The 27,244-nt window shown below is 44.6% G+C and overlaps 22 non-coding genes across 22 annotated transcripts; all 22 read left to right on the forward strand.

Annotated features, from left to right (window-relative positions):
- Positions 1-274: 274 nt before the first annotated feature.
- TRNAS-UGA (transfer RNA serine (anticodon UGA)) lies at positions 275-356 on the forward strand. Its single transcript has one exon. It is a non-coding gene; the product is annotated as a tRNA-Ser (tRNA).
- Positions 357-899: 543 nt separating this feature from the next.
- On the forward strand, positions 900-981 carry TRNAS-CGA (transfer RNA serine (anticodon CGA)). Its single transcript has one exon. It is a non-coding gene; the product is annotated as a tRNA-Ser (tRNA).
- A 3,394-nt stretch (positions 982-4,375) lies between these two features.
- Positions 4,376-4,457, forward strand: TRNAS-UGA (transfer RNA serine (anticodon UGA)). The gene has a single exon. It is a non-coding gene; the product is annotated as a tRNA-Ser (tRNA).
- Positions 4,458-4,997: 540 nt separating this feature from the next.
- On the forward strand, positions 4,998-5,079 carry TRNAS-UGA (transfer RNA serine (anticodon UGA)). Its single transcript has one exon. It is a non-coding gene; the product is annotated as a tRNA-Ser (tRNA).
- A 426-nt stretch (positions 5,080-5,505) lies between these two features.
- TRNAS-CGA (transfer RNA serine (anticodon CGA)) lies at positions 5,506-5,587 on the forward strand. The gene has a single exon. It is a non-coding gene; the product is annotated as a tRNA-Ser (tRNA).
- A 541-nt stretch (positions 5,588-6,128) lies between these two features.
- Positions 6,129-6,210, forward strand: TRNAS-UGA (transfer RNA serine (anticodon UGA)). Its single transcript has one exon. It is a non-coding gene; the product is annotated as a tRNA-Ser (tRNA).
- Positions 6,211-7,978: 1,768 nt separating this feature from the next.
- TRNAT-UGU (transfer RNA threonine (anticodon UGU)) lies at positions 7,979-8,060 on the forward strand. The gene has a single exon. It is a non-coding gene; the product is annotated as a tRNA-Thr (tRNA).
- A 545-nt stretch (positions 8,061-8,605) lies between these two features.
- Positions 8,606-8,687, forward strand: TRNAS-CGA (transfer RNA serine (anticodon CGA)). Its single transcript has one exon. It is a non-coding gene; the product is annotated as a tRNA-Ser (tRNA).
- A 541-nt stretch (positions 8,688-9,228) lies between these two features.
- Positions 9,229-9,310, forward strand: TRNAS-CGA (transfer RNA serine (anticodon CGA)). Its single transcript has one exon. It is a non-coding gene; the product is annotated as a tRNA-Ser (tRNA).
- A 541-nt stretch (positions 9,311-9,851) lies between these two features.
- On the forward strand, positions 9,852-9,933 carry TRNAS-UGA (transfer RNA serine (anticodon UGA)). Its single transcript has one exon. It is a non-coding gene; the product is annotated as a tRNA-Ser (tRNA).
- Positions 9,934-11,101: 1,168 nt separating this feature from the next.
- TRNAL-CAA (transfer RNA leucine (anticodon CAA)) lies at positions 11,102-11,183 on the forward strand. Its single transcript has one exon. It is a non-coding gene; the product is annotated as a tRNA-Leu (tRNA).
- A 541-nt stretch (positions 11,184-11,724) lies between these two features.
- Positions 11,725-11,805, forward strand: TRNAS-UGA (transfer RNA serine (anticodon UGA)). Its single transcript has one exon. It is a non-coding gene; the product is annotated as a tRNA-Ser (tRNA).
- A 3,346-nt stretch (positions 11,806-15,151) lies between these two features.
- On the forward strand, positions 15,152-15,233 carry TRNAT-UGU (transfer RNA threonine (anticodon UGU)). Its single transcript has one exon. It is a non-coding gene; the product is annotated as a tRNA-Thr (tRNA).
- A 545-nt stretch (positions 15,234-15,778) lies between these two features.
- On the forward strand, positions 15,779-15,860 carry TRNAS-CGA (transfer RNA serine (anticodon CGA)). The gene has a single exon. It is a non-coding gene; the product is annotated as a tRNA-Ser (tRNA).
- A 541-nt stretch (positions 15,861-16,401) lies between these two features.
- Positions 16,402-16,483, forward strand: TRNAS-UGA (transfer RNA serine (anticodon UGA)). Its single transcript has one exon. It is a non-coding gene; the product is annotated as a tRNA-Ser (tRNA).
- A 539-nt stretch (positions 16,484-17,022) lies between these two features.
- On the forward strand, positions 17,023-17,104 carry TRNAS-UGA (transfer RNA serine (anticodon UGA)). The gene has a single exon. It is a non-coding gene; the product is annotated as a tRNA-Ser (tRNA).
- Positions 17,105-19,518: 2,414 nt separating this feature from the next.
- TRNAT-UGU (transfer RNA threonine (anticodon UGU)) lies at positions 19,519-19,600 on the forward strand. Its single transcript has one exon. It is a non-coding gene; the product is annotated as a tRNA-Thr (tRNA).
- Positions 19,601-20,146: 546 nt separating this feature from the next.
- On the forward strand, positions 20,147-20,228 carry TRNAS-CGA (transfer RNA serine (anticodon CGA)). The gene has a single exon. It is a non-coding gene; the product is annotated as a tRNA-Ser (tRNA).
- A 541-nt stretch (positions 20,229-20,769) lies between these two features.
- TRNAS-UGA (transfer RNA serine (anticodon UGA)) lies at positions 20,770-20,851 on the forward strand. The gene has a single exon. It is a non-coding gene; the product is annotated as a tRNA-Ser (tRNA).
- Positions 20,852-23,262: 2,411 nt separating this feature from the next.
- TRNAS-UGA (transfer RNA serine (anticodon UGA)) lies at positions 23,263-23,344 on the forward strand. Its single transcript has one exon. It is a non-coding gene; the product is annotated as a tRNA-Ser (tRNA).
- Positions 23,345-26,381: 3,037 nt separating this feature from the next.
- TRNAS-CGA (transfer RNA serine (anticodon CGA)) lies at positions 26,382-26,463 on the forward strand. The gene has a single exon. It is a non-coding gene; the product is annotated as a tRNA-Ser (tRNA).
- A 541-nt stretch (positions 26,464-27,004) lies between these two features.
- On the forward strand, positions 27,005-27,086 carry TRNAS-UGA (transfer RNA serine (anticodon UGA)). Its single transcript has one exon. It is a non-coding gene; the product is annotated as a tRNA-Ser (tRNA).
- The last annotated feature ends 158 nt before the right edge of the window (positions 27,087-27,244 follow it).

A 27,244-nucleotide genomic window follows, 5' to 3' on the forward strand; every position in this document is an offset into this window, starting at 1 on the left:
AGTACTCTTAAGGGCCCGGTCCCAGCGCCGTAATATAGGGAAAAGATGGTAGAAATGTGCAGTGATTGATTACTGCTCATCTGTGCCCTGTCACACACTTTGAGTGATACGTGTTGCTATTTTTATTAATTGTATGAAAGCAAGTGAAATAAGTGAGGGCAACAGAGCACTGCTGGTACCTTCCCCGTCCTTCAGTTACTTTATTTTTTAGGTCTCGGTCTGAGGTGAGCAGCGCATGGCTCATATACGACAACAGTGACATCATACTCAGGGAGCTGCGATGGCCGAGTGGTTAAGGTGTTGTACTTGAAGTCAAATGGGGTTTCCCCGCGCAGGTTCAAATCCTGCTTGCAGCGTTGTTCAATTTTGCATGAACAGCATTTGGTTTGTTAAGGAAATGTTCACTTCTCATTAGTCAATCCTCATCAAGTCACAGAGTTAAACGGCAAAAACTCAAGCTAGATGTAAACATTGAGACAATTTCTACACCCAGGAAGTGTTTTACAGAGCAGGTGGCTCGGAAGGGTTCGTAGTCTGGACCTGTCCTGCCTGATCCAGACAAGTCGCGAAAAGAGTAATTTTTTTTTATGAAGCGTGTCTTGGTTAGGCTTTTGGACTCTTTCTGAGTACACTTAAGGGCCCGTTGCCTCCGCCGTAATATAGGGAAAAGAGGGTAGAAATGCGCAGTGATTGATTACTGCTCATCTGTGCCCTGTCACTCACTTTGAGTGATACGTGTTGCTATTTTTATTAATTGTATGAAAGCATGTGAAATAAGTGAGGGCAACAGGGCACTGCTGGTTCCTGCCCCGTCCTTATGTTACTTTGTTTTTTAGGTCTAGGCCTGACGTGAGCAGCGCATAGCTCTTATACGACAACAGTGACATCATACCCATGGAGCTGCTATGGCCGAGTGGTTAAGGCGTTGGATTCGAAATTCAATGGGGTTTCCCTGTGTAGGTTCGAATCCTGCTTGCAGCGTTGTCCGATTTTGCATGAACACCATTTGGTTTGTTAAGGAAATGTTCACTTCTCGTTACGCAATCCTCATCAAGTCACAGAGTTAAACAGCAAAAACTCAAACTAGTTCAAGTTCAAGTTCAGTATTTGTATAGCGCACTGCTCACCCAGAGGGTCTCAAGGCGCTTGGGTAAGGGGTTCATTATTTGTCAAATAGCCAGGTTTTAAGATCTTTTCTGAAGGCGATGTGGTTTTGAGTAAGGCGGAGGTGAGTGGGGAGTGAGTTCCAGGTCTTGGCAGCAAGGAAGGAGAAGGATCTGCCACCCATGGTGGATTTTCGGATGCGCGGGACAGCGGCGAGGGCTTGATTGGACGATCTAAGTTGGCGGGTGGGTTTGTAGAAGGACAGTCGAGTGTTGAGGCATTCGGGTCCTAGATTGTAGAGGGCCTTGTGTGCGTGGATGAGAAGGCGGAATGTAATTCTTTTGTTGACGGGAAGCCAGTGGAGGTCTTTTAGGTGTCCGGTGATGTGATCTTGGCGAGGGATGTCTAATATGAGTCTCGCTGATGCGTTTTGGATGCGTTGGAGTTTTTTCTGTAATTTTGCTGTGATTCCGGCATATAGTGTGTTACCATAATCCAGTCGACTCGTGACCAATGCGTGGGTGACAGTCTTTCTTGTCTCGAGGGGTATCCAACGGAAGATCTTTTTGAGAATGCGAAGTACGTTGAAGCAGGAGGATGAGACTGCGTTGACTTGTCTGGACATCGAGAGAGAGGAGTCTAGGATGAAGCCAAGGTTACGTGCATGGTCTGTGGGTGTGGGTGATGTGCCCAGAGCGGAAGGCCACCAAGAGTCGTCCCAGGCAGAGGGGGAAGATCCTAGGATGAGCACCTCCGTTTTGTCTGAGTTGAGTTTTAGGCGGCTATGTTTCATCCATTCGGCTACTTCTTTCATGCCTTCGTGAAGATTGGTTTTGGCGGTGTTAGGGTCTTTGGTGAGGGAAAGGATTAGCTGGGTGTCGTCGGCGTAAGAGATGATGTTAAGGTTGTGTTGGCGCGCGATGGAGGCGAGTGGGCTCATGTAAACGTTGAAGAGGGTGGGACTGAGTGATGATCCTTGTGGTACGCCACAGATGACTTCAGTGGCCTCAGAGTTGAATGGGGGAAGTCGGACTCTTTGAGTTCTCCCAGCGAGGAATGAGGTGATCCAGTCCAAGGCTTTTCCATGTATTCCGATGTTGCTGAGGCGTTGAATAAGGGTGCTGTGGCAGACTGTGTCGAAAGCGGCGGAGAGGTCGAGTAGAATGAGGGCCACTGTTTCACCGTTGTCCAGTAGTGTTTGGATGTCGTCAGTTGCTGCAATGAGGGCGGTTTCGGTGCTGTGTTTGGCTCGAAACCCGGATTGAGATGGATCGAGGGAGTTGTTGGATTCAAGGAAGGCAGCGAGCTGGTTGTTGACGGCTTTCTCGATGACTTTGGCCGGGAATGGGAGGAGGGATATGGGTCGGTAATTTTTAAGTTCAGAGGGGTCTGCTGTGGGTTTCTTCAGAAGGGCGCTGAGTTCGGCGTGTTTCCAGCTATCCGGGAAGGTGGCAGAGTTAAACGAGCAGTTGATGACATCGCGGAGGTGGGGGGCGATGATGGAGTTCGCTTTGTTGAAGATGTGGTGGGGGCATGGGTCAGTTGGCGAGCCGGAGTGGATGGAGTTCATTAGGCGGATGGTGTCTTCAGTGGTGATTGGGTTCCAGGCGGTGAGGTTGTTAGTTGGCGGAGTAGGATCTGAGGGGGGTGGGGAGGGTTGTATGCCGGGAGTATTCTCGAAGCTGTTGTGGATGTCGGCGATTTTGTTGAAGAAGAAGAAGGATAGCGCATCGCAGAGGTCTTGGGAGGGAGTGATGTCATTAGATGCTGCAGAGGGGTTGGTGAATTCTTTGACGATGTTGAAGAGTTCCTTGCTGTTGTGAGTGTTGTTGTCGAGACGATCCTTGAATGCTGATTTCTTGGCGGATCGAATCAGTTGGTGGTGTTTGCGGGTGGCTGCCTTGAGGGTGGACATGTTGTCGGTGGTTTGGTTTTTTCTCCATGTGTTCTCCAGGGTGCGGCATAGCTTCTTGGATTTTTTAAGGTCATCATTGAACCAGGGAGCCTTTTTGCAGGCTGATTTGATCTGGTGTTTTTTCAGGGGTGCTAATTCGTCAGCACTGTGGGTGAGCCATAGCTTGAGCTTGGTTTGGGTCCAGTGAGAAGGTGGGAGTGTTTTGGTTGAGTGATGTGATGAGTTGGTCGGAGGTGATTTTGTTCCAGTTTCTCCGAGGAATAGGTAGTGGGCGGTTGTGGGTCAGGGTGGTTTTGTAGCTGAAGTGAACACAGCTGTGGTCCGTCCAGTGGAGAGCTGTGGTGCGATCGAAGGAGATGTGCTTGCAGGAGGTGAAGATAGGGTCGAGGTGTGTCCGGCTGCATGGGTGGGGGTGTCAACAAGTTGTTTGAGTCCGAGATTGGCCAGGTTGTCCAGAAGGGTGGTGGTGTTGCTGTCGTGTTTGTTTTCAAGGTGGTAGTTGAAGTCTCCTAAAAGAATGTAGTTCTCGGAAGCGAGGGCATGTGGGCTGACGAAGTCGGTGATGTCATCGCTGAAGTGACTGCGGGTTCCTGGAGGCCTGTAGATGAGGGTGCCTCTAAGTGTGGTCCTAGGGTCGGTGTGGATCTGAAAGTGGAGATGTTCGGCGTTTGCAAGATTATCATCGGAGCTGGTTGTGATTTTGATGGTGTTCTTATGGATGATGGCGATGCCTCCTCCTGTTTGATTGATGCGGTCTTTACGGGTAATCTTGTAAGCGTCCGGTATGGCTATGGATATGTCGGGTGCTGATGATGTGTTCATCCATGTTTCTGTAAGGAAGGCAATGTCCGGTGACGCGGTGTCGAGTAGGTCCCAGAGTTCTGTTGCGTGTCTGTGGACTGAGCGGGTGTTGAAACTAAATGTAAACATTAAGACAATTTCAACACTCAGGAAGTGTTTTAGAGAGCAGGTGGTTCGGAAGGGTTCGTAGTCTGGACCTGTCCTGCCTGATCTTGATGAGTAACGAAAAGAGTGATTTTTTTTATGTAGCGTGTCTTGTTTAGGCTTTTGGACTCTTTCTGAGTACACTTAAGGGTCCGGTCCCAGCGCCGTAATATAGGGAAAAGAGGGTAGAAATGCGCAGCAATTGATTACTGCTCATCTGTGCTCTGTCACTCACTTTGAGTGATACGTGCTGCTATTTTTATTAATTGTATGAAGGCAATCGAAATAAGTGAGGGCAACAGAGCACTGCTGGTACCTGCCCCGTACTTCCGTGACTTTATTTTTTAGGTCTCGGTCTGACGTGAGCAGCGCATGGCTCATATACGACAACAGTGACATCATATCCATGGAGCTGCGATGGCCGAGTGGTTACGGCATTGGACTTGATATCCCATGGGGTTTCCCTGCGCAGGTTCGAATCCTGCTTGCAGTGACGTGTGATTTTGCATGAACACCATTTGGTTTGTTAAGCAAATGTTCACTTCTCGTTAGTCAATCCTCATCAAGTCACAGAGTTAAACAGCAAAAAATCAAACTAAATGTAAACATTAAGACAGTTTCAACACTCAGGAAGTGTTTTAGAGAGCAGGTGGTTCTTAAGAGTTCGTAGTCTGGACCTGTCCTGCCTGATCTTGAAGAGTCACAAAAAGAGTAATTTTTTCATGTAGCGTGTCTTGTTTAGGCTTTTGGACTCTTTCTGAGTACTCTTAAGGGCCCATTCCCAGCGCCGTAATATAGGGAAAAGAGGGTAGAAATGTGCAGTGATTGATTAACGCTCATCTGTGCCCTGTCACTCACTTTGAGTGATGCGTGTTGCTATTTTTATTATTGTATCAAAGCATGTGAAATAAGTGAGGGCAACAGGGCACTGCTGGTACCTGCCCCGTCCTTCCGTTGCTTTATTTTTTAGGTCTCAGTCTGACTCGAGCAGTGCATGGCTCGTATACGACAACACTGTCATCATGCTCATGGAGCTGCGACGGCTGAGTGGTTAAGGCGTTGGACCTGAAATCCAATGGAGTTTCCCCACGCAGGTTCAAACCCTGCTTGCAGCGTCGAGCAATTTTGCATGAACACCATTTGGTTTGTTAAGGAAACGTTCACTTCTCGTTAGTCAATCCTCATCAAGTCACTGAGTTAAACAGCAAAAACTCAAACTAAATGTAAACATGAAGCATGTCTTGTTTAGGCTTTTGGGCTCTTTCTGAGTACACTGAAGGGCCCGTTGCCACCGCCGTAATATAGGGAAAAGAGGGTAGAAATGCGCAGTGATTGTTTACCGCTCATCTGTGCCCTGTCACTCCCTTTGAGTGATACTTGTTGCTATTTTTATTAATTGTATGAAAGCATGTGAAATAAGTGAGGGCAACAGGGCACTGCTGGTTCCTGCCCCGTCCTTATGTTACTTTATATTTTAGGTCCCGGCCTGCCGTGAGCAGCGCATGACTCATATTCGACAACTGTGACACCATACTCACGGAGCTGCGATGGCCAAGTGATTAAGGCGATGGACTCGAAATCCAATGGGGTTTCCATGCGCAGGTTCAAATCCTGCTTGCAGCATCGTGCGATTTTGCATGAACACCATTTGGTTTGGTAAGGAAATGTTCACTTCTCGTTACGCAATCCTCATCAAGTCACAGAGTTAAACAGCAAAAACTCAAACTAAATGTAAACATTAAGACAATTTCAACACTCAGGAAGTGTTTTAGAGAGCAGCTGGTTCGGAAGGGTTCGTAGTCTGGACCTGTCATGCCTGATCTTGACGAGTCACGAAAAGAGTAATTTTTTTATGTAGCGTGTCTTGTGTAGGCTTTTGTACTCTTTCTGAGTACACTTAAGGGCCGGGTGCCAGCGCCGTAATATAGGGAAAAGAGGGTAGAAATGCGCAGTGATTGATTACTTCGCAACTGTGCCCTGTCACTCACTTTGAGTGATACGTGTTGCTATTTTTATTAATTGCATGAAAGCAAGCGAAATAAGTGAGGGCAACAGAGCACTGCTGGTACCTGCCCCGTCCTTCAGTTACTTTATTTTTTAGGTCTCGGTCTGAGGTGAGCAGCGCATGGCTCATATACGACAACAGTGACATCATACTCATGGTGCTCTGATGGCCGAGTGGTTAAGGCGTTGGACATGAAATCCAATGGGGTTTACCCGCGCAGGTTCAAATCCTGCTTGCAGCGTCGTGCAATTTTGCATGAACACCATTTGGTTTGTTAAGGAAATGTTCACTTCTCGTTAGTCAATCCTCATCAAGTCACAGAGTTAAACAGCAAAAATTCAAACTAAATGTAAACAGTAAGACAATTTCAACACTCAGGAAGTGTTTTAGATAGCAGGTGGTTCGGAAGGGTTCGTAGTCTGGACCTGTCCTGCTTGATCTTGACGAGTAACAAAAAGAGTAATTTTTTTATGTAACGTGTCTTGTTTAGGCATTTGGACTCTTTCTGAGTACTCTTAAGGGCCCATTCCCAGCACCGTAATATAGGGAAAAGAGGGTAGGAATGTGCAGTGATTGATTACCGCTCATCTGTGCCCTGTCACTCACTTTGAGTGATGCGTGTTGCTATTTTTATTAATTGTATGAAAGCATGCGAAATAAGTGAGGGAGACAGGGCACTGCTGGTACGTGCCCCGTTCTTCCGTTACTTTAATTTTTAGGTCTCGGCCTGATGTGAGCAGCGCATGGCTCGTATACGACAACAGTGACATCATACTCTCGCAGCTGTGATGTGCGAGTAGTTAAGGCGTTGGACTTGAGATCCAATGGGGTTTCCCCGCTTAGGTTCGAATCCTGCTTGCAGTGTCATGAGATTTTGCATGAACACCATTTGGTTTAGTTAAGTAAATGTTCACTTCTCGTTATGCAATCCTCATCAAGTCACAGAGTTAAACGGCAAAAACTCAAACTAAATGTAAACATTGAGACAATTTCTACACCCCGGAAGTGTTTGTAGTCTGGACCTGTCCTGCCTGATCTAGACAAGGCAGGAAAAGAGTAATTATTTTTTTATGAAGCGTGTCTTGTTTAGGCTTTTGGACTCTTTCTGAGTACTCTTAAGGGCCCATTCCCAGCACCGTAATATAGGGAAAAGAGGGTAGAAATGTGCAGTTATTGATTACCGCTCATCTGTGCCCTGTCACTCACTTTGAGTGATGCGTGTTGCTATTTTTATTAATTGTATGAAAGCATGCGAAATAAGTGAGGGAGACAGGGCACTGCTGGTACGTGCCCCGTCCTTCCGTTACTTTAATTTTTAGGTCTCGGCCTGATGTGAGCAGCACATGGCTCGTATACGACAACAGTGACATCATACTCTCGCAGCTGTGATGGCCGAGTAGTTAAGGCGTTGGACTTGAGATCCAATGGGGTTTCCCTGCTTATGTTCGAATCCTGCTTGCAGTGTCATGAGATTTTGCATGAACACCATTTGGTTTAGTTAAGTAAATGTTCACTTCTCGTTATGCAATCCTCATCAAGTCACAGAGTTAAACGGCAAAAACTCAAACTAAATGTAAACATTGAGACAATTTCTACACCCAGGAAGTGTTTTAGAGAGCAGGTGGGTAGGAAGGGTTTGTAGTCTGGACCTGTCCTACCTGATCTAGACAAGTCAGGAAAAGAGTAATTATTTTTTTATGAAGCGTGTCTTGTTTAGGCTTTTGGACTCTTTCTGAGTACTCTTAAGGGCCCATTCCCAGCACCGTAATATAGGGAAAAGAGGGTAGGAATGTGCAGTGATTGATTACCGCTCATCTGTGCCCTGTCACTCACTTTGAGTGATGCGTGTTGCTATTTTTATTAATTGTATGAAAGCATGCGAAATAAGTGAGGGAGACAGGGCACTGCTGGTACGTGCCCCGTCCTTCCGTTACTTTAATTTTTAGGTGTCGGCCTGATGTGAGCAGCGCATGGCTCGTATACGACAACAGTGACATCGTACACATGCAGCTGCGATGGCCGAGTGGGTAAGGTGTTGGACTTGTAATTCAATGGGGTTTCACTGCGTAGTTTCGAATCCTGCTTGCAGCGTCATGAGTTTTTGCATTTGCACCATTTGGTTTAGTTAAGTAAATGTTCACTTCTCGTTATGCAGTCCTCTTCAAGTCACAGAGTTTTAAACGGCAAAAACTCAAACTAGATGTAAACATTGAGACAATTTCTACACCCAGGAAGTGTTTTGCAGAGCAGGTGGCTTGGAAGGGTTCGTAGTCTGGACCTGTCCTGCCTGATCTAGACAAGTCACGAAAAGAGTAATTTTTTTTATGAAGCGTGTCTTGGTTAGGCTTTTGGACTCTTTCTGAGTACACTTAAGGGCCCGTTGCCACCGCCGTAATATAGGGAAAAGAGGGTAGAAATGCGCAGTGATTGATTACTGCTCATCTGTGCCCTGTCACTCACTTTGAGTGATACGTGTTGCTATTTTTATTAATTGTATGAAAGCATGTGAAATAAGTGAGGGCAACAGGGCACTGCTGGTTCCTGCCCCATCCTTATGTTACTTTATTTTTTAGGTCTCGGCCTGACGTGAGCAGCGCATGGCTCATATACGACAACAGTGACATCATACTCTTGGAGCAGCAATGGCCGAGCGGTTAAGGCATTGGACTCGAAATTCAATGGGGTTTCCCTGCACAGGTTCAAATCCTGCTTGCAGCGTCGTACAATTTTGCATGAACACCATTTGGTTTGTTAAGGAAATGTTCACTCCTCGTTACGCAATCCTCATCAAGTCACCGAGTTAAACAGCAAAAATTCAAACTAAATGTAAACATTAAGACAGTTTCAACACTCAGGAAGTGTTTTAGAGAGCAGGTGGTTCTTAAGGGTTCGTAGTCTGGACCTGTCCTGCCTGATCTTGACGAGTCACAAAAAGAGTAATTTTTTCATGTAGCGTGTCTTGTTTAGGCTTTTGGACTCTTTCTGAGTACTCTTAAGGGCCCATTCCCAGCGCCGTAATATAGGGAAAAGAGGGTAGAAATGTGCAGTGATTGATTACCGCTCATCTGTGCCCTGTCACTCACTTTGAGTGATGCGTGTTGCTATTTTTATTAATTGTATCAAAGCATGTGAAATAAGTGAGGGCAACAGGGCACTGCTGGTACCTGCCCCGTCCTTATGTTACTTTATATTTTAGGTCCCGGCCTGACGTGAGCAGCGCATGGCTCATATTCGACAACTGTGACACCATACTCACGGAGCTGCGATGGCCAAGTGATTAAGGCGATGGACTCGAAATCCAATGGGGTTTCCATGCGCAGGTTCGAATCCTGCTTGCAGCATTGTGCGATTTTGCATGAACACCATTTGGTTTGGTAAGGAAATGTTCACTTCTCGTTACGCAATCCTCATCAAGTCACAGAGTTAAACAGCAAAAACTCAAACTAAATGTAAACATTAAGACAATTTCAACACTCAGGAAGTGTTTTAGAGAGCAGCTGGTTCGGAAGGGTTCGTAGTCTGGACCTGTCATGCCTGATCTTGACGAGTCACGAAAAGAGTAATTTTTTTATGTAGCGTGTCTTGTGTAGGCTTTTGTACTCTTTCTGAGTACACTTAAGGCCCGGGTGCCAGCGCCGTAATATAGGGAAAAGAGGGTAGAAATGCGCAGTGATTGATTACTTCTCATCTGTGCCCTGTCACTCACTTTGAGTGATACATGTTGCTATTTTTATTAATTGCATGAAAGCAAGCGAAATAAGTGAGGGCAACAGAGCACTGCTGGTACCTGCCCCGTCCTTCAGTTACTTTATTTTTTAGGTCTCGGTCTGAGGTGAGCAGCGCATTGCTCATATACGACAACAGTGACATCATACTCATGGTGCTCTGATGGCCGAGTGGTTAAGGCGTTAGACTTGAAATCCAATGGGGTTTCCCCGAGCAGGTTCAAATCCTGCTTGCAGCGTCGTGCAATTTTGCATGAACACCATTTGGTTTGTTAAGGAAATGTTCACTTCTCGTTAGTCAATCCTCATCAAGTCACAGAGTTAAACAGCAAAAATTCAAACTAAATGTAAACAGTAAGACAATTTCAACACTCAGGAAGTGTTTTAGATAGCAGGTGGTTCGGAAGGGTTCGTAGTCTGGACCTGTCCTGCTTGATCTTGACGAGTAACAAAAAGAGTAATTTTTTTATGTAACGTGTCTTGTTTAGGTATTTGGACTCTTTCTGAGTACTCTTAAGGGCCCATTCCCAGCACCGTAATATAGGGAAAAGAGGGTAGAAATGTGCAGTTATTGATTACCGCTCATCTGTGCCCTGTCACTCACTTTGAGTGATGCGTGTTGCTATTTTTATTAATTGTATGAAAGCATGCGAAATAAGTGAGGGAGACAGGGCACTGCTGGTACGTGCCCCGTCCTTCCGTTACTTTAATTTTTAGGTCTCGGCCTGATGTGAGCAGCGCATGGCTCGTATACGACAACAGTGACATCATACTCTCGCAGCTGTGATTGCCGAGTAGTTAAGGCATTGGACTTGAGATCCAATGGGGTTTCCCCGCTTATGTTCGAATCCTGCTTGCAATGTCATGAGATTTTGCATGAACACCATTTGGTTTAGTTAAGTAAATGTTCACTTCTCGTTATGCAATCCTCATCAAGTCACAGAGTTAAACGGCAAAAACTCAAACTAAATGTAAACATTGAGACAATTTCTACACCCAGGAAGTGTTTTAGAGAGCAGGTGGGTAGGAAGGGTTTGTAGTCTGGACCTGTCCTGCCTGATCTAGACAAGTCAGGAAAAGAGTAATTATTTTTTTATGAAGCGTGTCTTGTTTAGGCTTTTGGACTCTTTCTGAGTACTCTTAAGGGCCCATTCCCAGCGCCGTAATATAGGGAAAAGAGGGTAGAAATGTGCAGTGATTGATTACCGCTCATCTGTGCCCTGTCACTCACTTTGAGTGATGCGTGTTGCTATTTTTATTAATTGTATCAAAGCATGTGAAATAAGTTAGGGCAACAGGGCACTGCTGGTTCCTGCCCCGTCCTTATGTTACTTTATATTTTAGGTTCCGGCCTGACGTGAGCAGCGCATGGCTCATATTCGACAACTGTGACACCATACTCACGGAGCTGCGATGGCCAAGTGATTAAGGCGATGGACTCAAAATCCAATGGGGTTTCCATGCGCAGGTTCGAATCCTGCTTGCAGCATCGTGCGATTTTGCATGAACACCATTTGGTTTGGTAAGGAAATGTTCACTTCTCGTTACGCAATCCTCATCAAGTCACAGAGTTAAACAGCAAAAACTCAAACTAAATGTAAACATTAAGACAATTTCAACACTCAGGAAGTGTTTCAGAGAGCAGCTGGTTCGGAAGGGTTCGTAGTCTGGACCTGTCATGCCTGATCTTGACGAGTCACGAAAAGAGTAATTTTTTTATGTAGCATGTCTTGTGTAGGCTTTTGTACTCTTTCTGAGTACACTTAAGGCCCGGGTGCCAGCGCCGTAATATAGGGAAAAGAGGGTAGAAATGCGCAGTGATTGATTACTTCTCATCTGTGCCCTGTCACTCACTTTGAGTGATACGTGTTGCTATTTTTATTAATTGCATGAAAGCAAGCGAAATAAGTGAGGGCAACAGAGCACTGCTGGTACCTGCCCCGTCCTTCAGTTACTTTATTTTTTAGGTCTCGGTCTGAGGTGAGCAGCGCATGGCTCATATACGACAACAGTGACATCATACTCATGGTGCTCTGATGGCGAGTGGTTAAGGCGTTGGACTTGAAATCCAATGGGGTTTCCCCGCACAGGTTCAAATCCTGATTGCAGCGTCGTGCAATTTTGCATGAACACCATTTGGTTTGTTAAGGAAATGTTCACTTCTCGTTAGTCAATCCTCATCAAGTCACAGAGTTAAACAGCAAAAATTCAAACTAAATGTAAACAGTAAGACAATTTCAAAACTCAGGAAGTGTTTTAGATAGCAGGTGGTTCGGAAGGGTTCGTAGTCTGGACCTGTCCTGCTTGATCTTGACGAGTAACAAAAAGAGTAATTTTTTTATGTAACGTGTCTTGTTTAGGCATTTGGACTCTTTCTGAGTACTCTTAAGGGCCCATTCCCAGCACCGTAATATAGGGAAAAGAGGGTAGGAATGTGCAGTGATTGATTACCGCTCATCTGTGCCCTGTCACTCACTTTGAGTGATGCGTGTTGCTATTTTTATTAATTGTATGAAAGCATGCGAAATAAGTGAGGGAGACAGGGCACTGCTGGTACGTGCTCCGTCCTTCCGTTACTTTAATTTTTAGGTCTCGGCCTGATGTGAGCAGCGCATGGCTCGTATACGACAACAGTGACATCATACTCTCGCAGCTGTGATGTGCGAGTAGTTAAGGCGTTGGACTTGAGATCCAATGGGGTTTCCCCGCTTAGGTTCGAATCCTGCTTGCAGTGTCATGAGATTTTGCATGAACACCATTTGGTTTAGTTAAGTAAATGTTCACTTCTCGTTATGCAATCCTCATCAGGTCACAGAGTTAAACGGCAAAAACTCAAACTAAATATAAACATTGAGACAATTTCTACACCCCGGAAGTGTTTTAGAGAGCAGGTGGGTAGGAAGGGTTTGTAGTCTGGACCTGTCCTGCCTGATCTAGACAAGTCAGGAAAAGAGTAATAATTTTTTTATGAAGCGTGTCTTGTTTAGGCTTTTGGACTCTTTCTGAGTACTCTTAAGGGCCCATTCCCAGCACCGTAATATAGGGAAAAGAGGGTAGGAATGTGCAGTTATTGATTACCGCTCATCTGTGCCCTGTCACTCACTTTGAGTGATGCGTGTTGCCATTTTTATTAATTGTATGAAAGCATGCGAAATAAGTGAGGGAGACAGGGCACTGCTGGTACGTGCCCCGTCCTTCCGTTACTTTAATTTTTAGGTGTCGGCCTGATGTGAGCAGCACATGGCTCGTATACGACAACAGTGACATCATACTCACGCAGCTGCGAATGCCGAGTGGTTAAGGCGTGGACTTGAAATCCAATGGGGTTTCCTACCTTAGGTTCGAATCCTGCTTGCAGCGTCATGAGATTTTGCATGAACACCATTTGGTTTAGTTAAGTAAATGTTCACTTCTCGTTATGCAATCCTCATCAAGTCACAGAGTTAAACGGCAAAAACTCAAACTAGATGTAAACATTGAGACAATTTCTACACCCAGGAAGTGTTTTAGAGAGCAGGTGGCTAGGAAGGGTTTGTAGTCTGGACCTGTCCTGCCTGATCTAGACAAGTCAGGAAAAGAGTAATTATTTTTATGAAGCGTGTCTTGTTTAGGCTTTTGGACTCTTTCTGAGTACACTTAAAGGCCCGTTGCCACCGCCGTAATATAGGGAAAAGAGGGTAGAAATGCGCAGTGATTGATTACCGCTCATCTGTGCCCTGTCACTCACTTTGAGTGATACGTGTTGCTATTTTTATTAATTGTATCAAAGCATGTGAAATAAGTGAGGGCAACAGGGCACTGCTGGTTCCTGCCCCGTCCTTATGTTACTTTATTTTTTAGGTCTCGGCCTGACGTGAGCAGCGCATGGCTCATATACGACACAGGGGTGTGGAATTTATCAAAATATCTACTTGTCCATGGAGTAGGTTGCTTCATAAATCTACTTGTCCTGTAACATAATCCACTTGTCCCTTTGGTGCTGCCACAAATAATGCAGCAATCTCAATATATAAGAGCTCTTATATAGCCACTCGGATTATGCCAGGGCATATCCCATAGTAGTGTTTGAATACTAGTAATCATTTTATGTTGCCACGTTTCCGCAGCTCCACATACTGGGACTGAAGATGGTAGTAAGCAGTAGTTCCAGGCTTGCAATGCCCTATTGCATCTGTGCAAACCTACTAACTTGCATGTTTTAGGCTTTTCAACGAATCTTCTCTAATCTTTCCCATACTGAGAAATGTTGGGAATTTACTCCTAAGAGTGGCATACGTAAACCTTCTTTCAGAGTTGGGAAAAAAATAGTTGGAGGGAAAATGAACTTTCAAACATCCAGGTTTTCACATGAGCAAATCTACACATGCATATTTGCTCACACTAAAATGTAGTTCACAAATATTTTGTAGAAGTACAATTTCTTGTCCTACTAATGTAAATTCTTGTGAATTCACGAAAGCCATATACCAATGGGCCCCTAATTTGGTCTGGCATTAACCAGGACCTTCTGTGTTTATTAAAATTCCCTCTCTCTGAATCGACTGGCTTCACTGTGAGTGACATCATTCTGCTCTTTCACAAGGAGCATATCGGTACACAAAGTAGTTTTGTTCAGTGCCAGTAACTAATGTGGGAGTGTGTGCTTTTTTGAGACCAAAAACAATTTTTGCGTTTGCCAATGTTTGTTATAATGGTGTGGGCCCGGCAGCTCTCACATCAATAAGGTTTTACAAAAGCTATGCCAAAACAAGTCACGCATTGCCAAAACTAAAAAGCTGACCACCAATGTCAGACCTACTGGCTTTGCAAAGGCTTGTTTATTGTGGTTTCCCATAATCTTATTGAAACTGGTTAAACAAATTTTCCAATATGAATATTTTTGGGAAATACTAGCATGCATCAACACATTTTACTAAATGATGCTGCAAAGAAATGGTACCTGAAATTTTACAGTAGTTTAGCAAAATGTTATTTCCCTACTTTCATTTTTTAGGAACATTTTATATTGAAAGCAAAGAAAAATGAATCGTGCTTTCAAGCTTCTGCAAATATTTGCATCTAATCAGAGAGCCTTCATGTTGCTAAACTTTGAAACCTTGTGTACATATTTTCATACTGGAACCACTGTCAGTAGTGCAGTCAGAACGTACATTTACTTGGAGCACTCTCCCTAATAACAAAGGCTTTCAAGTAATGAACCATAAATACAAGTTTGAACAGCATTAACACATGCACACAAATATTAACTAAATTGCAGGCAGTACCTTTTCCTGATCCTTAATGTGGTACTGCAAACTGACAGCCAAAGGGTTTGTGCTGTAGGGGGTAGGGCCTACTTGTCCCAAGGACAAAATACACATTAAAACTTGTTGCCCTTGACCCCAAACAATATGTCCTGGGCGTCGGGCTATAGGAATTCCACATCCCTGACGACAACAGTGACATCATACACATGCAGCTGCGATGGCCGAGTGGGTAAGGTGTTGGACTTGTAATTCAATGGGGTTTCACTGCGTAGTTTCGAATCCTGCTTGCAGCGTCATGAGTTTTTGCATTTACACCATTTGGTTTAGTTAAGTAAATGTTCACTTCTCGTTATGCAGTCCTCTTCAAGTCACAGAGTTTTAAACGGCAAAAACTCAAACTAGATGTAAACATTGAGACAATTTCTACACCCAGGAAGTGTTTTGCAGAGCAGGTTGCTCGGAAGGGTTCGTAGTCTGGACATGTCCTGCCTGATCTAGACAAGTCACGAAAAGAGAATTTTTTTTTATGAAGCGTGTCTTGGTTAGGCTTTTGGACTCTTTCTGAGTACACTTAAGGGCCCGTTGCCACCGCCGTAATATAGGGAAAAGAGGGTAGAAATGCGCAGTGATTGATTACTGCTCATCTGTGCCCTGTCACTCACTGTGAGTGATACGTGTTGCTATTTTTATTAATTGTATGAAAGCATGTGAAATAAGTGAGGGCAACAGGGCACTGCTGGTTCCTGCCCCATCCTTATGTTACTTTATTTTTTAGGTCTCGGCCTGACGTGAGCAGCGCATGGCTCATATACGACAACAGTGACATCATACTCATGGAGCTGCAATGGCCGAGCGGTTAAGGCATTGGACTCGAAATTCAATGGGGTTTCCCTGCACAGGTTCAAATCCTGCTTGCAGCGTCGTACAATTTTGCATGAACACCATTTGGTTTGTTAAGGAAATGTTCACTCCTCGTTACGCAATCCTCATCAAGTCACCGAGTTAAACAGCAAAAATTCAAACTAAATGTAAACATTAAGACAGTTTCAACACTCAGGAAGTGTTTTAGAGAGCAGGTGGTTCTTAAGGGTTCGTAGTCTGGACCTGTCCTGCCTGATCTTGACGAGTCACAAAAAGAGTAATTTTTTCATGTAGCGTGTCTTGTTTAGGCTTTTGGACTCTTTCTGAGTACTCTTAAGGGCCCATTCACAGCACCGTAATATAGGGAAAAGAGGGTAGAAATGTGCAGTGATTGATTACCGCTCATCTGTGCCCTGTCACTCACTTTGAGTGATGCGTGTTGCTATTTTTATTAATTGTATCAAAGCATGTGAAATAAGTGAGGGCAACAGGGCACTGCTGGTACCTGCCCCGTCCTTCCGTTGCTTTATTTTTTAGGTCTTGGTCTGACTCGAGCAGCGCATTGCTCGTATACGACAACACTGTCATCATGCTCATGGAGCTGTGACGGCCGAGTGGTTAAGGTGTTGGACCTGAAATCCAATGGGGTTTCCCTGCGCAGGTTAGAATCCTGCTTGCAGCATCGTGCAATTTTGCATGAACATCATTTGGTTTGTTAAGGAAATGTTCACTTCTCGTTGCGCAATCCTCATCAAGTCACAGAGTTAAACAGCAAAAACTCAAACTAAATGTAAACATTAAGACAATTTCAACACTCAGGAAGTTTTTAGAGAGCAGGTGGTTCGGAAGGGTTCGTAGTCTGGACCTGTCCTGCCTGATCTTGACGAGTCCGAAAAAGAGTAATTTTTTATGTAGCGTGTCTTGTTTAGGCTTTTGGACTCTTTCTGAGTACTCTTAAGGGCCCATTCCCAGCACCGTAATATAGGGAAAAGAGGGTAGACATGTGCAGTTATTGATTACCGCTCATCTGTGCCCTGTCACTCACTTTGAGTGATGCGCTTTGCTATTTTTATTAATTGTATGAAAGCATGCGAAATAAGTGAGGGAGACAGGGCACTGCTGGTACGTGCCCCGTCCTTCCGTTACTTTAATTTTTAGGTCTCGGCCTGATGTGAGCAGCGCATGGCTCGTATACGACAACAGTGACATCATACTCTCGCAGCTGTGATGGCCGAGTAGTTAAGGCGTTGGACTTGAGATCCAATGGGGTTTCCCCGCTTATGTTCGAATCCTGCTTGCAGTGTCATGAGATTTTGCATGAACACCATTTGGTTTAGTTAAGTAAATGTTCACTTCTCGTTATGCAATCCTCATCAAGTCACAGAGTTAAACGGCAAAAACTCAAACTAAATGTAAACATTGAGACAATTTCTACACCCAGGAAGTGTTTTAGAGAGCAGGTGGGTAGGAAGGGTTTGTAGTCTGGACCTGTCCTGCCTGATCTAGACAAGTCAGGAAAAGAGTAATTATTTTTTTATGAAGCGTGTCTTGTTTAGGCTTTTGGACTCTTTCTGAGTACTCTTAAGGGCCCATTCCCAGCACCGTAATATAGCGAAAAGAGGGTAGGAATGTGCAGTGATTGATTACCGCTCATCTGTGCCCTGTCACTCACTTTGAGTGATGCGTGTTGCTATTTTTATTAATTGTATGAAAGCATGCGAAATAAGTGAGGGAGACAGGGCACTGCTGGTACGTGCCCCGTCCTTCTGTTACTTTAATTTTTAGGTGTCGGCCTGATGTGAGCAGCGCATGGCTCGTATACGACAACAGTGACATCATACTCACGCAGCTGCGAATGCCGAGTGGTTAAGGCGTGGACTTGAAATCCAATGGGGTTTCCTAGCTTAGGTTCGAATCCTGCTTGCAGCGTCATGAGATTTTGCATGAACACCATTTGGTTTAGTTAAGTAAATGTTCACTTCTCGTTATGCAATCCTCATCAAGTCACAGAGTTAAACGGCAAAAACTCAAACTAGATGTAAACATTGAGACAATTTCTACACCCAGGAAGTGTTTTAGAGAGCAGGTGGCTAGGAAGGGTTTGTAGTCTGGACCTGTCCTGCCTGATCTAGACAAGTCAGGAAAAGAGTAATTTTTTTTATGAAGCGTGTCTTGTTTAGGCTTTTGGACTCTTTCTGAGTACTCTTAAGGGCCCATTCCCAGCGCCGTAATATAGGGAAAAGAGGGTAGAAATGCGCAGTGATTGATTACCGCTCATCTGTGCCCTGTCACTCACTTTGAGTGATGCGTGTTGCTATTTTTATTAATTGTATCAAAGCATGCAAAATAAGTTTGGGCAACAGGGCACTGCTGGTAGCTGCCCCGTCCTTCCGTTGCTTTATTTTGTAGGTCTCGGTCTGACTTGAGCAGCGCATGGCTCGTATACGACAACAGTAACATCATAGTCATAGAGCTGCGACGGCCGAGTGGTTAAGGCGTTGGACCTTAAATCCAATGGGGTTTCCCTGCGCAGGTTCGAATCCTGCTTGCAGCATCGTGCAATTTTGCATGAACACCATTTGGTTTGTTAAGGAAATGTTCACTTCTCGTTGCGCAATCCTCATCAAGTCACAGAGTTAAACAGCAAAAACTCAAACTAAATGTAAACATTAAGACAATTTCAACACTCAGGAAGTTTTTAGAGAGCAGGTGGTTCGGAAGGGTTCGTAGTCTGGACCTGTCCTGCCTGATCTTGACGAGTCCCAAAAAGAGTAATTTTTTATGTAGCGTGTCTTGTTTAGGCTTTTGGACTCTTTCTGAGTACTCTTAAGGGCCCATTCCCAGCACCGTAATATAGGGAAAAGAGGGTAGAAATGTGCAGTTATTGATTACCGCTCATCTGTGCCCTGTCACTCACTTTGAGTGATGCGTGTTGCTATTTTTATTAATTGTATGAAAGCATGCGAAATAAGTGAGGGAGACAGGGCACTGCTGGTACGTGCCCCGTCCTTCCGTTACTTTAATTTTTAGGTGTCGGCCTGATGTGAGCAGCGCATGGCTCGTATACGACAACAGTGACATTATACTCACGCAGCTGCGAATGCCGAGTGGTTAAGGCGTGGACTTGAAATCCAATGGGGTTTCCTACCTTAGGTTCGAATCCTGCTTGCAGCGTCATGAGATTTTGCATGAACACCATTTGGTTTAGTTAAGTAAATGTTCACTTCTCGTTATGCAATCCTCATCAAGTCACAGAGTTAAACGGCAAAAACTCAAACTAGATGTAAACATTGAGACAATTTCTACACCCAGGAAGTGTTTTAGAGAGCAGGTGGCTAGGAAGGGTTTGTAGTCTGGACCTGTCCTGCCTGATCTAGACAAGTCAGGAAAAGAGTAATTATTTTTATGAAGCGTGTCTTGTTTAGGCTTTTGGACTCTTTCTGAGTACACTTAAAGGCCCGTTGCCACCGCCGTAATATAGGGAAAAGAGGGTAGAAATGCGCAGTGATTGATTACCGCTCATCTGTGCCCTGTCACTCACTTTGAGTGATACGTGTTGCTATTTTTATTAATTGTATCAAAGCATGTGAAATAAGTGAGGGCAACAGGGCACTGCTGGTTCCTGCCCCGTCCTTATGTTACTTTATTTTTTAGGTCTCGGTCTGACGTGAGCAGCGCATGGCTCATATACGACAACAGTGACATCATACACATGCAGCTGCGATGGCCGAGTGGGTAAGGTGTTGGACTTGTAATTCAATGGGGTTTCACTGCGTAGTTTCGAATCCTGCTTGCAGCGTCATGAGTTTTTGCATTTACACCATTTGGTTTAGTTAAGTAAATGTTCACTTCTCGTTATGCAGTCCTCTTCAAGTCACAGAGTTTTAAACGGCAAAAACTCAAACTAGATGTAAACATTGAGACAATTTCTACACCCAGGAAGTGTTTTGCAGAGCAGGTGGCTCGGAAGGGTTCGTAGTCTGGACATGTCCTGCCTGATCTAGACAAGTCACGAAAAGAGTAATTTTTTTTTATGAAGCGTGTCTTGGTTAGGCTTTTGGACTCTTTCTGAGTACACTTAAGGGCCCGTTGCCACCGCCGTAATATAGGGAAAAGAGGGTAGAAATGCGCAGTGATTGATTACTGCTCATCTGTGCCCTGTCACTCACTTTGAGTGATACGTGTTGCTATTTTTATTAATTGTATGAAAGCATGTGAAATAAGTGAGGGCAACAGGGCACTGCTGGTTCCTGCCCCATCCTTATGTTACTTTATTTTTTAGGTCTCGGCCTGACGTGAGCAGCGCATGGCTCATATACGACAACAGTGACATCATACTCATGGAGCTGCAATGGCCGAGCGGTTAAGGCATTGGACTCGAAATTCAATGGGGTTTCCCTGCACAGGTTCAAATCCTGCTTGCAGCGTCGTACAATTTTGCATGAACACCATTTGGTTTGTTAAGGAAATGTTCACTCCTCGTTACGCAATCCTCATCAAGTCACCGAGTTAAACAGCAAAAATTCAAACTAAATGTAAACATTAAGACAGTTTCAACACTCAGGAAGTGTTTTAGAGAGCAGGTGGTTCTTAAGGGTTCGTAGTCTGGACCTGTCCTGCCTGATCTTGACGAGTCACAAAAAGAGTAATTTTTTCATGTAGCGTGTCTTGTTTAGGCTTTTGGACTCTTTCTGAGTACTCTTAAGGGCCCATTCACAGCACCGTAATATAGGGAAAAGAGGGTAGAAATGTGCAGTGATTGATTACCGCTCATCTGTGCCCTGTCACTCACTTTGAGTGATGCGTGTTGCTATTTTTATTAATTGTATCAAAGCATGTGAAATAAGTGAGGGCAACAGGGCACTGCTGGTACCTGCCCCGTCCTTCCGTTGCTTTATTTTTTAGGTCTCGGTCTGACTCGAGCAGTGCATGGCTCGTATACGACAACACTGTCATCATGCTCATGGAGCTGTGACGGCCGAGTGGTTAAGGTGTTGGACCTGAAATCCAATGGGGTTTCACTGCGCAGGTTAGAATCCTGCTTGCAGCATCGTGCAATTTTGCATGAACATCATTTGGTTTGTTAAGGAAATGTTCACTTCTCGTTGCGCAATCCTCATCAAGTCACAGAGTTAAACAGCAAAAACTCAAACTAAATGTAAACATTAAGACAATTTCAACACTCAGGAAGTTTTTAGAGAGCAGGTGGTTCGGAAGGGTTCGTAGTCTGGACCTGTCCTGCCTGATCTTGACGAGTCCCAAAAAGAGTAATTTTTTATGTAGCGTGTCTTGTTTAGGCTTTTGGACTCTTTCTGAGTACTCTTAAGGGCCCATTCCCAGCACCGTAATATAGGGAAAAGAGGGTAGAAATGTGCAGTTATTGATTACCGCTCATCTGTGCCCTGTCACTCACTTTGAGTGATGCGTGTTGCTATTTTTATTAATTGTATGAAAGCATGCAAAATAAGTGAGGGAGACTGGGCACTGCTGGTACGTGCCCCGTCCTTCCGTTACTTTAATTTTTAGGTCTCGGCCTGATGTGAGCAGCGCATAGCTCGTATACGACAACAGTGACATCATACTCTCGCAGCTGTGATGGCCGAGTAGTTAAGGCGTTGGATTTGAGATCCAATGGGGTTTCCCCGCTTATGTTCGAATCCTGCTTGCAGTGTCATGAGATTTTGCATGAACACCATTTGGTTTAGTTAAGTAAATGTTCACTTCTCGTTATGCAATCCTCATCAAGTCACAGAGTTAAACGGCAAAAACTCAAACTAAATGTAAACATTGAGACAATTTCTACACCCAGGAAGTGTTTTAGAGAGCAGGTGGGTAGGAAGGGTTTGTAGTCTGGACCTGTCCTGCCTGATCTAGACAAGTCAGGAAAAGAGTAATTATTTTTTTATGAAGCGTGTCTTGTTTAGGCTTTTGGACTCTTTCTGAGTACTCTTAAGGGCCCATTCCCAGCACCGTAATATAGGGAAAAGAGGGTAGGAATGTGCAGTGATTGATTACCGCTCATCTGTGCCCTGTCACTCACTTTGAGTGATGCGTGTTGCTATTTTTATTAATTGTATGAAAGCATGCGAAGTAAGTGAGGGAGACAGGGCACTGCTGGTACGTGCCCCGTCCTTCTGTTACTTTAATTTTTAGGTGTCGGCCTGATGTGAGCAGCGCATGGCTCGTATACGACAACAGTGACATCATACTCACGCAGCTGCGAATGCCGAGTGGTTAAGGCGTGGACTTGAAATCCAATGGGGTTTCCTAGCTTAGGTTCGAATCCTGCTTGCAGCGTCATGAGATTTTGCATGAACACCATTTGGTTTAGTTAAGTAAATGTTCACTTCTCGTTATGCAATCCTCATCAAGTCACAGAGTTAAACGGCAAAAACTCAAACTAGATGTAAACATTGAGACAATTTCTACACCCAGGAAGTGTTTTAGAGAGCAGGTGGCTAGGAAGGGTTTGTAGTCTGGACCTGTCCTGCCTGATCTAGACAAGTCAGGAAAAGAGTAATTTATTTTATGAAGCGTGTCTTGTTTAGGCTTTTGGACTCTTTCTGAGTACTCTTAAGGGCCCATTCCCAGCGCCGTAATATAGGGAAAAGAGGGTAGAAATGCGCAGTGATTGGTTACCGCTCATCTGTGCCCTGTCACTCACTTTGAGTGATGCGTGTTGCTATTTTTATTAATTGTATCAAAGCATGCAAAATAAGTTTGGGCAACAGGGCACTGCTGGTAGCTGCCCCGTCCTTCCGTTGCTTTATTTTGTAGGTCTCGGTCTGACTTGAGCAGCGCATGGCTCGTATACGACAACAGTAACATCATAGTCATAGAGCTGCGACGGCCGAGTGGTTAAGGCGTTGGACCTTAAATCCAATGGGGTTTGCCTGCGCAGGTTCGAATCCTGCTTGCAGCATCGTGCAATTTTGCATGAACACCATTTGGTTTGTTAAGGAAATGTTCACTTCTCGTTGCGCAATCCTCATCAAGTCACAGAGTTAAACAGCAAAAACTCAAACTAAATGTAAACATTAAGACAATTTCAACACTCAGGAAGTTTTTAGAGAGCAGGTGGTTCGGAAGGGTTCGTAGTCTGGACCTGTCCTGCCTGATCTTGACGAGTCCCAAAAAGAGTAATTTTTTGTGTAGCGTGTCTTGTTTAGGCTTTTGGACTCTTTCTGAGTACTCTTAAGGGCCCATTCCCAGCACCGTAATATAGGGAAAAGAGGGTAGAAATGTGCAGTGATTGATTACCGCTCATCTGTGCCCTGTCACTCACTTTGAGTGATGCGTGTTGCTATTTTTATTAATTGTATCAAAGCATGTGAAATAAGTGAGGGCAACAGGGAACTGCTGGTACCTGCCCCGTCCTTCCGTTGCTTTATTTTTTAGGTCTCGGTCTGACTCGAGCAGCGCATGGCTCGTATACGACAACACTGTCATCATGCTCATGGAGCTGTGACGGCCGAGTGGTTAAGGCGTTGGACCTGAAATCCAATGGGGTTTCCCTGCGCAGGTTAGAATCCTGCTTGCAGTATCGTGCAATTTTGCATGAACACCATTTGGTTTGTTAAGGAAATGTTCACTTCTCGTTGCGCAATCCTCATCAAGTCACAGAGTTAAACAGCAAAAACTCAAACTAAATGTAAACATTAAGACAATTTCAACACTCAGGAAGTTTTTAGAGAGCAGGTGGTTCGGAAGGGTTCGTAGTCTGGACCTGTCCTGCCTGATCTTGACGAGTCCCAAAAGAGTAATTTTTTATGTAGCGTGTCTTGTTTAGGCTTTTGGACTCTTTCTGAGTACTCTTAAGGGCCCATTCCCAGCACCGTAATATAGGGAAAAGAGGGTAGAAATGTGCAGTTATTGATTACCGCTCATCTGTGCCCTGTCACTCACTTTGAGTGATGCGTGTTGCTATTTTTATTAATTGTATGAAAGCATGCGAAATAAGTGAGGGAGACAGGGCACTGCTGGTACGTGCCCCGTCCTTCCGTTACTTTAATTTTTAGGTCTCGGCCTGATGTGAGCAGCGCATGGCTCGTATACGACAACAGTGACATCATACTCTCGCAGCTGTGATTGCCGAGTAGTTAAGGCGTTGGACTTGAGATCCAATGGGGTTTCCCCGCTTATGTTCGAATCCTGCTTGCAGTGTCATGAGATTTTGCATGAACACCATTTGGTTTAGTTAAGTAAATGTTCACTTCTCGTTATGCAATCCTCATCAAGTCACAGAGTTAAACGGCAAAAACTCAAACTAAATGTAAACATTGAGACAATTTCTACACCCAGGAAGTGTTTTAGAGAGCAGGTGGGTAGGAAGGGTTTGTAGTCTGGACCTGTCCTGCCTGATCTAGACAAGTCAGGAAAAGAGTAATTATTTTTTTATGAAGCGTGTCTTGTTTAGGCTTTTGGACTCTTTCTGAGTACTCTTAAGGGCCCATTCCCAGCGCCGTAATATAGGGAAAAGAGGGTAGAAATGTGCAGTGATTGATTACCGCTCATCTGTGCCCTGTCACTCACTTTGAGTGATGCGTGTTGCTATTTTTATTAATTGTATGAAAGCATGCGAAATAAGTGAGGGAGACAGGGCACTGCTGGTACGTGCCCCGTCCTTCTGTTACTTTAATTTTTAGGTGTCGGCCTGATGGGAGCAGCGCATGGCTCGTATACGACAACAGTGACATCATACTCACGCAGCTGCGAATGCCGAGTGGTTAAGGCGTGGACTTGAAATCCAATGGGGTTTCCTAGCTTAGGTTCGAATCCTGCTTGCAGCGTCATGAGATTTTGCATGAACACCATTTGGTTTAGTTAAGTAAATGTTCACTTCTCGTTATGCAATCCTCATCAAGTCACAGAGTTAAACGGCAAAAACTCAAACTAGATGTAAACATTGAGACAATTTCTACACCCAGGAAGTGTTTTAGAGAGCAGGTGGGTAGGAAGGGTTTGTAGTCTGGACCTGTCCTGCCTGATCTAGACAAGTCAGGAAAAGAGTAATTTTTTTTATGAAGCGTGTCTTGTTTAGGCTTTTGGACTCTTTCTGAGTACTCTTAAGGGCCCATTCCCAGCGCCGTAATATATGGAAAAGAGGGTAGAAATGCGCAGTGATTGATTACCGCTCATCTGTGCCCTGTCACTCACTTTGAGTGATGCGTGTTGCTATTTTTATTAATTGTATCAAAGCATGCAAAATAAGTTTGGGCAACAGGGCACTGCTGGTAGCTGCCCCGTCCTTCCGTTGCTTTATTTTGTAGGTCTCGGTCTGACTTGAGCAGCGCATGGCTCGTATACGACAACAGTAACATCATAGTCATAGAGCTGCGACGGCCGAGTGGTTAAGGCGTTGGACCTTAAATCCAATGGGGTTTCCCTGCGCAGGTTCGAATCCTGCTTGCAGCATCGTGCAATTTTGCATGAACACCATTTGGTTTGTTAAGGAAATGTTCACTTCTCGTTGCGCAATCCTCATCAAGTCACAGAGTTAAACAGCAAAAACTCAAACTAAATGTAAACATTAAGACAATTTCAACACTCAGGAAGTTTTTAGAGAGCAGGTGGTTCGGAAGGGTTCGTAGTCTGGACCTGTCCTGCCTGATCTTGACGAGTCCCAAAAAGAGTAATTTTATATGTAGCGTGTCTTGTTTAGGCTTTTGGACTCTTTCTGAGTACTCTTAAGGGCCCATTCCCAGCACCGTAATATAGGGAAAAGAGGGTAGAAATGTGCAGTTATTGATTACCGCTCATCTGTGCCCTGTCACTCACTTTGAGTGATGCGTGTTGCTATTTTTATTAATTGTATGAAAGCATGCGAAATAAGTGAGGGAGACAGGGCACTGCTGGTACGTGCCCCGTCCTTCCGTTACTTTAATTTTTAGGTCTCGGCCTGATGTGAGCAGCGCATGGCTCGTATACGACAACAGTGACATCATACTCTCGCAGCTGTGATTGCCGAGTAGTTAAGGCGTTGGACTTGAGATCCAATGGGGTTTCCCCGCTTATGTTCGAATCCTGCTTGCAGTGTCATGAGATTTTGCATGAACACCATTTGGTTTAGTTAAGTAAATGTTCACTTCTCGTTATGCAATCCTCATCAAGTCACAGAGTTAAACGGCAAAAACTCAAACTAAATGTAAACATTGAGACAATTTCTACACCCAGGAAGTGTTTTAGAGAGCAGGTGGGTAGGAAGGGTTTGTAGTCTGGACCTGTCCTGCCTGATCTAGACAAGTCAGGAAAAGAGTAATTATTTTTTTATGAAGCGTGTCTTGTTTAGGCTTTTGGACTCTTTCTGAGTACTCTTAAGGGCCCATTCCCAGGGCCGTAATATAGGGAAAAGAGGGTTGAAATGTGCAGTGATTGATTACCGCTCATCTGTGCCCTGTCACTCACTTTGAGTGATGCGTGTTGCTATTTTTATTAATTGTATCAAAGCATGTGAAATAAGTGAGGGCAACAGGGCACTGCTGGTTCCTGCCCCGTCCTTATGTTACTTTATATTTTAGGTCCCGGCCTGACGTGAGCAGCGCATGGCTCATATTCGACAACTGTGACACCATACTCACGGAGCTGCGATGGCCAAGTGATTAAGGCGATGGACTCGAAATCCAATGGGGTTTCCATGCGCAGGTTCGAATCCTGCTTGCAGCATCGTGCGATTTTGCATGAACACCATTTGGTTTGGTAAGGAAATGTTCACTTCTCGTTACGCAATCCTCATCAAGTCACAGAGTTAAACAGCAAAAACTCAAACTAAATGTAAACATTAAGACAATTTCAACACTCAGGAAGTGTTTTAGAGAGCAGCTGGTTCGGAAGGGTTCGTAGTCTGGACCTGTCATGCCTGATCTTGACGAGTCACGAAAAGAGTAATTTTTTTATGTAGCGTGTCTTGTGTAGGCTTTTGTACTCTTTCTGAGTACACTTAAGGGCCGGGTGCCAGCGCCGTAATATAGGGAAAAGAGGGTAGAAATGCGCAGTGATTGATTACTTCTCATCTGTGCCCTGTCACTCACTTTGAGTGATACGTGTTGCTATTTTTATTAATTGCATGAAAGCAAGCGAAATAAGTGAGGGCAACAGAGCACTGCTGGTACCTGCCCCGTCCTTCAGTTACTTTATTTTTTATGTCTCGGTCTGAGGTGAGCAGCGCATGGCTCATATACGACAACAGTGACATCATACTCATGGTGCTCTGATGGCCGAGTGGTTAAGGCGTTGGACTTGAAATCCAATGGGGTTTCCCCGCGCAGGTTCAAATCCTGCTTGCAGCGTCGTGCAATTTTGCATGAACACCATTTGGTTTGTTAAGGAAATGCTCACTTCTCGTTAGTCAATCCTCATCAAGTCACAGAGTTAAACAGCAAAAATTCAAACTAAATGTAAACAGTAAGACAATTTCAACACTCAGGAAGTGTTTTAGATAGCAGGT

Source organism: Lissotriton helveticus, chromosome 11 (assembly GCF_964261635.1).
Source record: "Lissotriton helveticus chromosome 11, aLisHel1.1, whole genome shotgun sequence".
Classification (NCBI taxonomy): domain Eukaryota; kingdom Metazoa; phylum Chordata; class Amphibia; order Caudata; family Salamandridae; genus Lissotriton; species Lissotriton helveticus.